This window comes from Triturus cristatus, chromosome 11 (assembly GCF_964204655.1).
Source record: "Triturus cristatus chromosome 11, aTriCri1.1, whole genome shotgun sequence".
Lineage (NCBI taxonomy): Eukaryota > Metazoa > Chordata > Amphibia > Caudata > Salamandridae > Triturus > Triturus cristatus.
The window spans coordinates 597,725,615-597,737,674 of record NC_140594.1 but is presented as its reverse complement, the minus strand read 5'-3'; positions in this window follow the sequence as shown (position 1 = coordinate 597,737,674).

The window sequence follows — 12,060 nt, the reverse complement described above, 5'->3', positions numbered from 1 at the left end:
GTTCCTGCATCTGTCTGTGCCCCCTGCCCTTCGCTCTGCTCTGTGCCCCTTGTATCTTTTATTCTGTATTCTGATCGCCACTTTGCTCTGTGCCTTTTATTCTGTATTCTGATCGCCGCTTCGCTCTGTGCCCCTTTGTATTTTGTACACCTCTCGCTCCTCTGTGCCCCGCCGGGTCGCGCCGGTCTCCCGTCCTCCGTCCCCACTGCTGCCACCCCTGTGGCCCCGCCACCTCCGTGCCCATTCGCCACACCTGTCCCTCGCCTCCTGCCTCCCAGCTGCTCCTCCCTCCGCACCTCCCCATATATGGCGCCGCTGCGCGGTGAGGAGAGCGACCCTTGACCTTCTGGTAGGTCACTCCCCCCCCGCTGTTTGCTGCTGCCGCTGCCGGTGAATTTGAGGCCCTCCTCCACCCGCAGGCTTCCACCTGCGCCTCATCCCTGGTGGCCAGTGGTGGCCTTTAGGTTCATTTTCATTGTTTCCATTTGCTGCCTGTTGCCTTGTTCCTGCATCTGTCTGTGCCCCCTGCCCCCCGCTCGCCGCTCTGCTCTGTGCCCCTTGTATTTTTTATTCTGTATTCTGATCACCGCTTTGCTCTGTGCCCCTTTGTATTTTTTACAACTCTTGCTCCTCTGTGCCCCGCTGGGTCGCGCCAGTCTCCCGTCCTCCGTCCCTGCCGCTGCCTCCCCTGCGGCCCTGCCCCCTCCGTGCCCATTCGCCACACCCATCCCTCGCCTCCCGGCTCCCAGCTGCTCCTCCCTCCCCACCTCCCCATATATGGCGGCTGCTGTGCGGCCGCACAGCGGGCGTGCCACCGGCGCGCCTAAGGCAAGCCCGTCTGCACCCCTTCCGCACCTGGACCGCGCTCAGCGCCAGAACCCCTGGCCCCCGCACCAGCCACAAGGACCGCCACCTCTGCTACGACACCAAGACCCTCATCACTCTCAACCCAGGAAGAACTCACACCTGCTGCAAGGCCGCACCCACGGCCCCTTCACCCGCCGGAACTGCAGCTTCTCCTTCCACGAACGCGCCAAGACACCCACCACAACGGAAGCCAACCAGCTTAGATGCATCCTGATCAACACCCGCTCCGCACAAAAACACGCCATCGAACTCTGGGACCTCCTCGACACCACATCACCAGACGTCGCCTTCCTGACCGAGACCTGGATGAACGAAGCCTCCTCGCCAGACATCACCATAGCCATCCCAGACGGGTACAAGATCACCCGCAGAGACCGCGCCAACAGGGCCAGAGGAGGAATCGCCATCGTCCTCAAAAACACCATCAAGATCTCAACAAACAGCAACGACACCCTCAGCACCGCCGAACATATGCACTTCCAGATCCACATGAACCCAAAGACCACCCTAAGAGGCACCCTCGTCTACAGACTTCCAGGACCCCGGCCTCAATTCTGCGACTCCATCGCCGACCTCATCAGTGCACACGCGCTGACCACCACCGACTACATCCTCCTCGGAAACCTGAACTTTCACCTGGAGAACAACAACGACAGCAACTCCTCCACCCTGATCGACAAGCTCGCCAACCTCAGACTGAAACAGCTCGTCACGACACCAACCCACAGCGCCGGCCAGATGCTAGATGTCATCTTCTCCTCAAGCCCCAACATCGCCTTCAGCCACGCCTCCGAACTCACCTGGACAGACCACCACTGCATCCACTTCTCCTTCCGAAAACCACCCACACACCACCGCACCCTACAGACCCCCCGCTGCTGCTGGGGCAAAATCACTGAAGAACAACTACAGACAAACCTCGCACTCAACCCCCCGATGATCCAAACCAACCCGGATGAAGGTGCACTCGCCCTCGAACGCTGGATGAACGACTGCGCCAACACCGTCGCTCCACTGAAAAACCCCACAAACACAGACACCAGCAGAAGAGTCAGCTGGTTCACCCCAGAACTCCTCAACTCCAAACGCACCTGCCGGAAACTGGAAAACATATGGCACAACGACCAGACGCCAGACAGCCGCACTGCCCACAAAGACGCCATCCACAACCACCACCACCTCATCAGGACCGCCAAAAGAACCTCCTTCACAGACTGCCTTGACAACAACACACACAACAGCAAGGAGCTCTTCACCATCATGAAGGAACTCTCCAACCCCAACTCCAACGCCAACGACATCCCACCATCGCAAGCCCTGTGCGACTCCCTCGCCACCTTCTTTATCTGGAAAATCACCGACATCCACGACAGCTTCAGACCCCGGACGACCCCTGCCGACCACACCGCACTGAACCCACCGCACCCCACCGCCCATGACACCCTGACAACCTAGGCCAACATGAGCATCGAGCACACAATCAAGACCATTGGAACAATCCACTCCGGATCCCCATCCGACCCTCTCCCTCACCACATCTTCAACAAAGCCAGCAAGTCCATCACTCCCCACCTGCACAAAATCATCAACCTCTCCTTCAAGACCGCCACCTTCCCTGAGAGCTGGAAGCATGCAGAGATCAACGCCCTACTGAAGAAACCCAAGGCGGACCCGAGCGACCTCAAGAACTTCCGGCCCATCTGCTTGCTTCCGTTCCCAGCAAAGGTCATCGAGAAGATAGTAAACACCCAGCTCACCCGGCACCTCGAAGACAACAACATCCTAGACCCGTCCCAATCAGGATTCCGCAGCAACCACAGCACCGAGACTGCCCTCATCGCCGCCACAGACGACATCAGGATCCTGCTGGACAATGGTGAGACGGTGGCCCTCATCCTCCTGGACCTCTCTACCGCCTTCAACACCGTCTGCCACCGCACACTACGCACACGCCTCCACGATGCAGGGATCCGTAACAAAGCCCTGGACTGGACCACCTCCTTCCTCTCCAGCAGAACTCAGAGAGTCCGCCTCCCCCTGTTCCGATCCCAGGCCTCCAAGATCATCTGTGGCGTCCCTCAAGGATCCTCCCTCAGCCCGACACTGTTCAACGTCTACATGGCACCTCTAGCACGCATCGCCCGGCAGCACAACCTCAACATAATCTCCTACGCCGACAACACTCAGCTGATCCTCTCCCTCACAAAGGATGCCCTCACCGCCAAATCCAACCTCCACCAGGGAATGAAGGCCGTCGTCGACTAGATGGAGGACAGCTGCCTCAAACTGAACACAGACAAGACGGAAATCCTCATCCTCGGATCCAACCCCTCGCATGGGACGACTCCTGGTGGCCCACATCACTGGGGTCCCCCCCGGCCCCCACCGACCACGCACGCAACCTGGGTGTCACCCTCGACTCAAAACTCTCCATGACCAAACAAGTCAACGCAGTCTCCTCCACCAGTTTCAACACCCTCCACATGCTCCTCAAGATCTACAGATGGATTCCGACTATCACGAGAAAAACAGTCACCCAGGCCCTAGTCAGCAGCAGACTCAACTACGGAAACCCCCTCTACGCCGGAGCACCGTCCAAGCTCATCAGCAAACCACAGAGAGTCCAGAATGCCTCCGCATGCCTGATCCTCGACGTCCCGTGCTGCGACCACATCACCCCCCCACCTAGGGAACCTGCACTGGCTCCCAGTCGACAAAAGAATCTCCTTCAAGCTCCTGATCCACGCACACAAGGCACTCCACAAAACCGGCCCAGCCTATCTCAACAGTCGACTCTCCTTCTACGTACCCAACAGGAATCTCCACTCCGCTGACCACGCCCTGGCCACGGTCCCACGCATCCGGAGAATCACTTCCGGAGGCAGGTCCTTCTCCCATCGTGCCGCCAAGACCTGGAACACCCTCCCCCTCGAGCTGCGTCAAACCGAAGACCTGCTGACTTTCAGGAGACAACTCAAGACCTGGCTCTTTGACCAGTAACAGCACCACCCCCGCCCCCACACCCTCCCCAGCGCCTTGAAACCCTACCGGGTATGTAGTGCGCTTTACAAATAATGTGATTGATTGATTGATTTACCCATCATTCCAGTGCTCTGCAAAAATAGGAGGCATACCCCACCCAAGTGCTTGACTCCAGGTTCTTACAAGCCCTCAACGTCTGCCTATAAAGCTCTGGGGTCAAACCATACCTCCCTTCGCTGACAAAGCAGCTCCACAACCCCAATCCCCAGTGTCTCTCAGGGATTATGTGGGACCTCATCACTACCTCATATGCTTTAAACCACTGACCAATGTCCTCATGCTTCATAAAATCCTTAACAACCTACTTGGGGATGTAGACCCTCCACTCTCCAGGCCCTGATAGTGTGCTGCCACCATTGGGATAGGACTCTATACACTTTGCTTTTAGATCCATGTCCCTCAAACCTCTTTCATGCTCCAAGAACATCTTTTTCTCTTCCAAGGCTAATTTCTCCCTCTGAAATGCCAACTCCAGCCTGAGATTCATGAGCTCCAACTCATGCATCCTGTTTTCCGCCCTGTCCTCCAGCTCTTCTGCTGGAGACAGCTCCTTTGAAGAGACACTGCTGCCAGCCTGGGAAGGTAACCCCACCCCCAGGCAGACCCAATGGCCTATTCTGCTGTTCATCTAAATCCTCCACCTCCTCCACATGTTGGTCATCTTCCCTGATGGCATCCATTGACTCCAACCAGGCCCTCTGCATCTTTTGTAATTCCTCTTTTCTGGAGAGGCCTCTTACAGAGATTTTAGTTTTTTTGCATATAGTTTTTAGCACAGTGTAGGTTTCCACCCTATCCTCCTTAAACTCAATATCCACAGATGCTAGCGATGCTGGCCTTGTCATGATGAAGATTGGCAGTTCTCAGTTTCAAAGAAAAAATAGTGCTAAAGAAAATTTCCATATACCAAATAGTATGTGGTTGCATGAAGGTCTGCCCTCTACTAGTTGTGTACACCAATCACTGTATGTAAGACACAAATACAAGTCCAGATCCTCACCGCTTACCACCAATGTTAGAAATGGGGGTCTCTAGTTGGCAGCGGTAGGTAGCTTTGTCCAAATAGGGACCCTTGCTTCTAGTCAGGGTAAGGGGGATACCCTTCTAAATAACCCCTGCTCACCCTGTTTATAGCTTGGCACGAGATGACAGGCTTATCTGAGAAGCAGGGTGTAAAGCATTTGTGAACACATACAGTAATACAGGAAAAAAACACTTCAAATGGACACCACCCCAGTTTAGAATAATAAGTAATCTTTATCTACACCAAACAAGACCAAAACAACCAAAAATCCACAATAAAGTAATAAAAATATGACTTTCAAATGGTAGAAATTGTTCAGTTCAAAGCAAATTGCAGATGGGACACTTTTCACACAAAGTACCTTGGATGCGTCGAACACACAAACAAAAAAGGTCGCAGGTAAGGTGATGCGCCAATTCCTTACGCTCAGGGAAGGTGATGCGTTGGTTCCTTGTTCCGGGGTGGGTGATGCGTCGGTTCCTCACTTCTGCACAGGGGAGGTGATGCGTCCCCCAAAGATGCAACAGACTTGGCACCTCAATGCAATGTGACAATCCGTGGTGATGCGTGGGTTCTTGCAGCTGCACAGCAGGCCTTGCATCAGAATCGATGCGGTGATCCCGGTCTTTGGAGATCCGTGAACTTGATGCACTGTGCAGTGATTTCTCGAGCCGCGGGCAGGTGCTGCGACAATTTTATCGTTGATGCGTTAGAAACAGGAGCGGATGCGTCGTGCTTCTCAAAGTTGCGTTACTTTTCCCAGCTCCCAGGGGCAAACAGTCTCGAGAGGTCCAAAACAACAAGAGGCAGCTCTTTGTAGGTCAGAACTCCCAGCAAGGAAGTTTAGGGGGGCTGGTAGTGAAGTCTTTGTGTCCCTTCAGAACGGGAGGCAAGCTCAGTTTCAAGCCCTTGGAGATCTTCTTTAAGCAGTGTACAAAGCAAACAGCAAAGTCATTTCTCCATTCATTGGCAGCAAGTAGCCACTGCAGGCAACCCCCAGACAGCAAACAGCACAGGGGCAGTATTTCTCCTCAGCTTCTCCAACTCTTCTCCTTGGCAAAGGTTCCTCTTGATTCCCAGAAGTAATCTAAGAGTCTGGGGTCTGGGCCCCAATATTTATAGTACAAAATCCTTTGTTCTCTGGTGGCAGAGAAGCCCTTTGCTCAGTCAAAACCAGTTCTGTCCTCTCTGGTGCAGCTTCCTGTCAGGAGGTGGAGACAGCATTGTGGAAAGCAGACCAGGCCCAGTCAGGTGAAAGGAAATCTTCTCCCCTACTCTAAATGCAGCCCAGGTCTATTCAGCCCAGCCCTGTCTCGTCCAAACTCTCCAGAGCCACTGCACATACCCAGCCTCTGTCACTCCAAAGCCAGACAGTCAATACACATCCTAGCAGAGGCACACTGGATGGCAAAGCAAGAAAATACCTACTTTCCAAAAGTGTTATTTTCAAACACAGAATGTAAAAATCACCCTCACTTAAAGATGCATTTTAACATTCTGAGTTCAGGCATACTACCTTGTCCCCAGGGGTAGTTATGCTTATAAGATGTTATAAGCAAACTCCCCATTCTATCCTATCGGAACAGGTAGCCTTGCAATAGTGAAAAGTAGTTCACTATCAGGACATGCCACACACACCAGGGTATGTCCTACCTTTCACATACACGGTACCCTGCCCACAGGGGTACCTGGGGCCTACCTTAGAGGTGACTAACATGTAAGAAAAGGGAAGGGTAAGGCCTGGCAAGTGGGTGCACTTGCGAAGTCGACATGGCTGTACTAGACTGCACACAGGCATTGCAATGGCAGGCCTGAGTTACATTTACAGGTTGCTTATGAGGGTGGTACAACCAGCGCTTCAGGTCCACTAGCAGCATTTGATTTATAGGTCCAGGGCACACACAGTGCACTGCCTAGTACATCAAATAAGCCAGTTATAGAAACACCAATCCATAACAACAATTTTCTAAGGGAGCACTTGGTGGGAGCCTTAGAAATATGGCAGTTGACGCTGGTGGTGGCGCATCCCTAGAGGACTGAGAATTTCTTTAAGACCTTCCTTGTGCAAAAATTACCCGAAATTCATTGACCGTTGGTATGGGATTTTAAACAAGTGCTCCCTTGATTTAATTTTGCTAATCATAGAAGAACTTTCAAGCATTCTGGAAGAATTGAGTAGTGAAATTACTGTCCTTAAATGTGAACTATCATCCAAGTTAAGCACAGAAGAGTGGTCAAAGATCTTGGTAGACATCAATGAACAACTGTCTAGACACACACAAGAAATCAACAAACGTAAGGTGAGGTAATTCCCTTGTGATACTATCGACTACAAGCTCTGAGAGGTTTACAATTGGGCTGACGTATATGCAAGAAGAAGACAGAGACCGACAAATAAAACTTCTGAAACTGACAATTCCTCTGCAGGCAGTGATTCGGAAACAAACAGACAATCTCGATTTCTGATGGCAAGGCTGGACACTAGACACTCAGACCCAACTCCAACCACTTCCAGTTTGACTGCTTTTCCTTTTTTAGGAGCAAGCCAGTTAGGCAACGACGAACTAGGAGGGGAAAGAACAGGAACAAGTATCGGAGCAGTATTAGAGAAAAAAATAACGAGGAGCCAGAAGTAACTTCGGACCATCACAACCTAGTCATCAATATATCATCGACCCATTTGAGTCCTCATGAAATGAAAGTTTTGCAGAAAGGCACTAGTTTTGTACCAACTTATCAATCGAAGATCCTGGAAGCAGAAATAAACCTTTTTAGGTTCATGCGAACATTAAGATTAAGAAATGTTTTTGACAACAAAGTTACTGAGCCATCTGCAAAACCTGATGGCATTTTGAAAGGACTAAAACCCAAGAGTTCATATATGGCACCTGTGAGCCACAAGATTCTGGACACTTTTGAAACTCTGATTAAAACTGACTTGCAAAACCTGTTAAAAATCAAGATACCCAAAAAACAATCCAAAATTACCGTCAAAGACATGAGCATACTCCAACGATTAGCCAACAATCCAGACATTAAGTGTGTGAAAGCTGACAAGGGCGGATCACTAGTCATCATGAACATGGCATACTAGGATTTGAAAATTGATGAACACGTGGAAGACCATACCACTATTTAGAATTGGGACATAATCCCACAGAGGCATTTAAATCAGATTTGAAAAAACTTGTGGACACTGCTGTAACAATTGGCACTATCTCAGAGACAGTTCGAAGATCTCTCATACAGGAATTTCCAAGAAGTCCGTCCGTACAAATGTTGCCCAAAATACAAAAACATTTATACAAACCACAGATGAGACCCATAATATCCACACATCGATCAATCCATAAACCAGTGGGAAAATATCTCGACAAACATCTGCAATCATTCGTTCAGGACATGTCAACATACATCAAAGACACCACCACATTTTTGATAAAAATAAAGAACATCCAAATCGACTGGAACAAAGAGATTTTTTTGTGACAGCATTGTACACATCAATCCCCCACGACCTGGGCATTAAAGCAATAGAATCTTTCTTATTACGATTGGATTTAGACCAGGATTTGAAGATCTTCCTGTTGCAAATTCTCCATTTAACACTCTACCACAGTTACTTTGTACACAAAGACAAATATTACCTCCAATTAAAAGGAACTTGAATGGGGAATTGCGCAGCACCCAGCTACGTGAATCTTTTTAAGCACAAGTTCGAACTTGACAATATCATCAACAACAACGTTTGGAAGAGACATCTAGTGTCCTTTTTAAGATATATAGATGATATCTTTGTAGTGTGGCAAGGTCCTAAAGAAGTTCTAACATTAGCTATTGACACCCTGAATCAGGTTAACAACAGGTTAAAATTCACCTACAACATTGATAACCAATCAATCAATTTCCTTGATGTACAAATATACATCCAAGATCAAAAACTAAAAACGACTATCTATCGCACAGAAAAAGATTGCAGCAACCTGTTACACTTTAGCAGCTTCCATCAACATGCTCTCAAGGTTCATTTACCTTATTCCCAATCAATAAGGGTCAAAACTATTGTTTCGGATCCAGTACAACTATCTGACAATCTCACTAACATGGTGGAGCGATTTCACGACAGAGGATATCTGGTGGAAATCCTAAACAAAGCAATGAAACGCACCTCAGAAATTTCTCGCACTCAACTTTTAACCACTCACAAAAAGGAAACATCAAAAAAGAGAGTAGTGATGGTGTCAACATTTTCTACAGAAAGTCAAAAAATAAAGAGGATTATTCTCAAACACTGGCCATTGCTCCAACAGGAGCCAGATTTCAAACAATCATTTTTGGACAAACCAATCTTTGCGTATGAGCGGAGTAAAAATCTGGCAGAACTTCTAAGATCTAAACGACATGACACCGGTAATGTTGCATTCAAAGGCACGATTCCATGCCACAACCATAGCAACTGTAATAATATCATCAAAGGCAACATAGTAAACCATCCAACTCAGGGATACAAAATTCAACTCTTCACCACCGCCACCTGTGATTCTAAAAACCTTGTGTATCTACTCAAATGCCCCTACAGGCTGGTATACATAGGCAAAACAGAGTGGAAGATCAAGTTAAGGATAAATGAGCATAAAAGTAATATCAGAAATAATAATCCTAAATCAGTAGTAGCCACTCATTTTTCTACCCATCACCACAATGTCAGCCAACTACGGTTTTAAGTCAGAGGAGTAGTCGCGATTAAAGAAGGAAGAGACAATCGAAAGTTCCTTATCCAGGGTAAAACGTTTTGGCTAAAAAAGATGAATTCCTTGATGCCACACAGACTCAATGATCGTATTGAATACAGTTGTTATGTCTAACGTAGTGTGCTATTTTTCTATTATCTTTCTTCATTAACAATCTTTTCCTTTCTAACTCCCCTTAGTTGTTTCATTGTTTTATCTTCAGCTTGTTTAATTCTTTCTATCATTTATTTATTTTCCCATCATTTGTTTTCCATCTTTTTTCAATCTTTTTTAATTATCACTTTAATATCATCTTTTCAACCACTATTTTCCAATTTCCCAACTTCTTAATTTCTTAATTTTTCAAATTCTCAATTTTCATTCCACCCTTTATTTCGCTTTCCAGTTGACCTTCTGTACGGTGGTTTCTTTTATTTACGCTAACGTGATGACTCCCACATTTTGTTATCCTTTTCCAAGCTGGCCCCCATATTTTCTAAACGATGCACAGACTTCTTGACCGCACTGATTATGTAGCTCTTTTTAGTATACACGCCGCTATTCGTTTCATTCAAAGCCTTACTCACTAAGTGTGACCCACTTGGTTATTGCTACAAATGTTCCTTTGTATATAGTCATTTTGGCACACTTGGTCACCCTTTTAATATGGCCCCCACACACACGAACGTACTCGTACGAGTCCGTTTTCTATAACTTTTAAACACAACAGCATGGTAGTGAGTGTGACACTTGGCTTGCGTTTTTCGGAGCAACACGGGGAACATTTAACATACATAATAAGGTACCGTAATCGTTGGGACTCTCTGTTTCAACTAAGACTTTGGTTTTGGTATGGTTATAGTTTGATTTTCTCTTACGGTTTTCACTTTTCTTACGCTCGTTTCACGGTCTCCACTTTGTTTAAACCCAGGGCAGCTCTCAGTGAAATTGCCCGTTGAACACATTCATTATTTCGTGAGCACGTTTTATTTCACTTTTGCGCATGTCTAGCACGTTTTTTAAGCATGTTTCTTTCCTGGTCATACAGAATCGGAGATAGCACCATATACACATGTTGACTTCAGGATATTTTTTGGGGCACGTTTTTTCTCCTTTGTTTTTTCACCTTTGAATTTTAGACATAGCTATGTGCATGTTCTTGGAAACGCATTTTTGCAAATGTTACCGCTTCATTTCACCTTTCATTCATTTTGTCTACAAAAAAACCCCCTACGAAGGGCAGGAGGTTCCCCGAAATGCATTGGGGCTAAATGAACGCATGTTTGCATTTGTTATATATTATCAATATGGATTCATACAGAATACAATACTTTTCATGAAGTTATGAAAGTACAACAACCAATATCTTACAATAAATTGACATGGTGAACAACCTACCTTGAACTTTGTATTCAAATATTTCCATTTGGACTTTAGGCAGTGCACTCTGAGGGACGCTTGCCAGTCCGGCAAGTGCATCAGTTTCATTATATTCAAACACCCAGGTTTAGAGGGTGATACCTCGGTGCACGCCGCCACAGCGTTTTAGCTCTAATTGTAAATAACACTTGAATTACCTTGCAGAGATTCACCGGTGTGCAGGTTCCAAAACCAGTTGGTGGTGGTGGTACCACATACAGGTTGAATAGGAGGGGTAGTGTCAGTCTCCTCTGTACCAGCTTCCACAATGACTGGCTGGTCATCTTCAACCCCTCCATAATTGTAAGACTTTCAGGAACTTTCCTGTTCCTGAGCCTCTCATTGCCTGTCTCAGACTCAACTACGGTTTAATCTGTGTCCAGATCATCCGAAGAGCGGCTTGGTTAGTTGGTCCTTTTTCTTGCTTGAGATATGGAAGCCAGTAGTTGTAAAAGAGGAGGATATTGTTCAGCAGGAAGCTCAACCTCCTGTTATGTTCCTACTTCAAGAAGATCGATTGCTGGTTGCAGCTGTTCACTTTCCTGACTTTCCTGCAATGATTGGTTGCTACTTTGCAAATGAGACAAATCCAATTCTATGTCACTGCTTGCAGGGTAGAAATGATTGCTGTGGCTTCCTCATCTGAGAGACATTGCCTTGGGCTTCGGTTGGGGTGGTGCCGTTGATGAGGGAGTGCTGCTCCCAGCTGGCTCCCCAGAGGCCAGTGAAAAAGGTTTGGGCTAACATACCAGTGGTGGAAATCTGCTTCTTCTTCTCCTCCCCACTGGCCACTTTCTTGGCAGCATCATTCCTTTGGGCCATCTTGAAGCTGTGAGCTGGCAGTTACACTTATCTCTGCAAGCGGAAGAGATTGGAGGACCCACGTGACTGTCTGACAGTACTGAGGATAATGTCTCCTGTGCTCCTAAATGCAAACAAGCAAGAAATCATTCAGTAAAAAGTGGCAATGTTGCAGTT